The sequence below is a fragment of the Tupaia chinensis genome, unplaced genomic scaffold (genome assembly GCF_000334495.1).
Source record: "Tupaia chinensis unplaced genomic scaffold, TupChi_1.0 Scaffold000475_1, whole genome shotgun sequence".
In the NCBI taxonomy this organism is placed as follows: Eukaryota; Metazoa; Chordata; class Mammalia; order Scandentia; family Tupaiidae; genus Tupaia; species Tupaia belangeri.
In genome coordinates, this window is record NW_006159984.1 from 761,192 (window position 1) to 765,114 (window position 3,923).

The window sequence follows — 3,923 nt, forward strand, 5'->3', positions numbered from 1 at the left end:
AGCAGAGGGTGGGGGATGGGGAATCAAGGATGGCAAAACAAAAGGCAAGGTATGCAGGACATAAGAATTGGAAAATTATTTGCTGAGAACATGTATGTTGATGTGCTTGATTGAGCCAATGCAATGTATTTTGGATGGAAAATTCATTTGTGTATAGTGAATTAATGTAGAAAATGAATAAATTTAACAAAAAAATAATAATAATGAAGGGATGCTGTATTTTGTGAAATCTTGTTCTGCATCAATTTATATGTTCATACAGTTTTTAATCTTTCCTTCTGTTAATGTGATGTATTACATTTATTGTTTTGCATATGCTAAACCACCCTTGCTTCCCTGAAATAAAGTCTTCTTGGTTATGCTGTATAATATTTTTAATATGTTATTGGATATGATTTGGTAGTATCTTGCTGAGAATTTTTGTATCTGTTTCACCAGAGATATTGGTCTGTAGTTTTCTTTTTTGTTATGTCCTTTTCTGTTTAGGGGATCAGGGTGATGGAAGATTCATAGAATGAATTTGGGAACATTCCTTCCTTTTGGATCTTTAGAAACTATATAAGGAGAATCAGGGTTAGAACTTCCTTAAAAGTTTGTTAGAATTTGGAAGTGAAGCCATCAGACTTGGGTTTTTCTTTGTTGGGAGACTATTTATTACTGATCCAACCTCATTGCTCATTATTGATCTATTCAGGCTTTTTGTTTCTTCCTGGTTCAATCTTGGTAAGTTATGTGTGTCTTGAAATTTGTCCATTTAATTTATGTTTTCTTGGGTTTTTTTGTGTGTGTGTGTATAATCATCAGTCACAGTATTTTTTTTTTCTGTTATGTCTGTTGTTATATCGCTTGTTTGGTCATTGATCATTGATTTGATTTATCTTGTTGTGTTCTCTGTTCTGGATTAATCAAGCTAAGATGTGCCATCATTGTTTATTTTCCCAAAGAATCATCTTTTGGTTTCATTTATTTTCTGTGAACTTTGCTTATTGTCTATTTCACTTATTTCTGCTCTAACCTTTATTATTTCTTTTCTCCTGGTACTTTTGTGGGGTTTTGTTGTTGTTGTTGTCATTGTTTTTCTAGTTCCCTGAGCTTTGCTATTAGTTTGTCTATTTGCAACCTTTCTATTTTTTTCTTGTGGGCACTAAATGCTATGAACTTCCCTCTTTCTGCTTTTGCTGTGTCCCATGGGTTATTCAACCTCATTTGCTCATTATCTTTGACTTCAAGGGCTCTTGATTTAAGTCTTAATTTTTTCAGTGGTTGTGAAGTTATTCAGGAGTAGGTTGCTTAGTTTCCATGTGCTTGTGTATTTTCAAGGGTTCTTTCTGTGGTTGATTTCAAGTTTAATTTCATTGTAACCAGAAAAGATGCTGGATATAGTTTCTATACATTTGAATCTGTAAAGGGTTTGTTTTGTGCCCTATCATGTGATAGGCCTTTAAAAACATTCCATGCAGAGGTAAGAAAAATGTGTATTTTTTGTTTGTTGGGTGAAGTGTTCTATAGATGTCTTTCAAGTTCATTTGTTTTATGGTATCATTTTGATCTTGTATCTCTTTGTTTATTTTTTTCTCTAGATGATCTTTCCAGAGAATACAGTGGGGTGTGGAGATCCCTAACAATTATTGTGCTGCAGGAAATTTCTCCCTTTAGATCTACCAGTCTCTCCTTCATGTATTTGGATGCTCCAGTGTTGGGTGTTTGGATACTCATAACTGTTATAACTTCATGAACTAGCCCTTTAATACTATATAGTGTCCTTGTCTCTTCTTACAGCTTTTGTCTTTTATTTTTCTTTTTTTTTTTTGAGAGTTTTTTGCTATAGGGTGCATGCACTCACCAGAAAGACAGAGAGAGACAGAGAGATAGAAAGTGAGAAATCACCTCCCAGGGAGGATGGCCACACCGCAATTCCTTCTCCTCCATTCTCCTCTTGGGATCTTGGGCACACATGCACACATGCCCAGCATGAGTTTAAGCCACCAGGTCCTGGACTTGAACCGTGGTCGGCTACATGGGAGTTCAGCAACATAGCCATTACGCTAACTGCTGGTCCCCAGCTTTTGTCCTAAAGTCTGACTTGTCTGATATCAGTATTGTGACTCCAGCTTTTTATTTGGTTTCAATTTGCATGTAACATCTCTTCCTAGCCTTTCGCTCTCAGTCTATGTATGTCTTAATCGGGGTGCAGCATGCACAAGGATCCTGTTTTGGTTTTGTTTGTTTGTTTGTTTGTTTGTTTGTTTTCCATTCATCCAGTCTGTGTTTTTTAATTGGAGAATTTGATACATTGACATTCAACATTATTGTTGATATTTGCATACTTACCAGTACCATTTTGTTAGCAGTTATCTTATGTTCTCTGATTTCTGTTTTCTCTTCTTTAAATTTCCTGATATAATACACACTTTGGTACCTCTTAAAGATCTGGGATAGTGTTGGTGAATTCTTTTAGCTTTTGTTTATCTGAGAATGATTTTATTTGTTGCTCCTATTTGAATGATAATATTACCAGGTATAGTATTGTTGGTTGAAATAGCTTTTCTTTTAGCATTTTGGAAATATCTTCCCATTCTTTCCTTATTTGCATTGTTTCAGTTGAGAGTCTGATGTTAACCTTATAGGAAAATCTTCATAAATACTTTGATGTTTCTCTCTTGCCATTTTTAGAATATTGTCTTTACTTTTAACCAATCTGGATGTGATGTGCTGGGAGAGGATCTTTGTATGTTGATTCTATTTGGAGTTCTCTTTATTTCTTGGGTCTGAATTTCTCTCTGTTTCTCCATATTCGGAACATTTACAGATAGTGTTTGTGGAAGTTTTCCATGCCTTTAACATCTTTTTCACCTTCTGGAATAACCATTATACAGATATTTGGGTGATACATGGTGTCTAGAATTTCCTCTATGTTATCCTCATGTTTTTTTGGCTATTTTTTTTCATTCTTTTTGGTGGTTTGTTCTATGTTAGTGACTTGGTCTTCATGGTCAAAAATTGTTTCTTCTGCATGATCCATTCTGCTTTCCATATTTTTGAGGAAGATTTTAATTTGTTGTATTGTAGTCTTTATTTCCAGACGTTCAGGGGTTTTTTAGGGTATCTATCTCTTTATGGACTTCTTCTTTCATGTTCTAGAATAAGTTTTTCATTTACTGGAACTGATTGTCTCTTTTCTCTTACATCTTATTGAGTTTTGTAGCAATGAATGCTTGAAATTCATTTTCTGACATTTTTGTAAATTCTTTTATGCTATCCTTTATTAGTAAGGGGTTATTATGTTCCCTAGGAGGAGAGTCATTTCCTTGTTTTTATTTTTGTTGTTGTTGTTCTGTTTTTTGTTTTTGTTTTTTTTTCCATGTTTCTTCTGTCTCTGTGCTGGCTTTTGGTCATCTGATGCAGTTTTATTCTTCCTATTTATTGGAGTAGATTCTGTAGTATTGGAAGAGAGAATATCACCTTTAAATCCCAGGTGTTCCTGTTAGAGGGCTGCGTCTTTCAGATCAGAGTAGAAAAAGTTTATATAGGTATGTTCAGGTGGTTGGCTCCTCTACCAACCCTTTACCTCCTGATTAGCTAGGGATGAGCCAAGGAGATATAAATTAGTTCAGAGGCTCAAGTCACATCCTGTGCACAGCCTATGGGCCACCAAGCAGCAAGTCTCAATGGCAAACCTTGGATGTTGAGCTCCACTCACAATGAGATGACAGCTGGGACCAGAACTCAAGTCTCCTGGCCTGCATGTGGAGCTCAGGAAGCAAGCAGTGCAGTAAGGTGGCCGGGCCACAAGTGCCAAGGGCAAACCTTGGGTGTTGAGCTCAACTTGTGATGAGAGACCTGTAAGGATCCCAATTTTACTCTTATATTGTGTTAATTATTCTAGGTAAATTTTTGTGTCCTTGGCATCTCTTTCTATACCA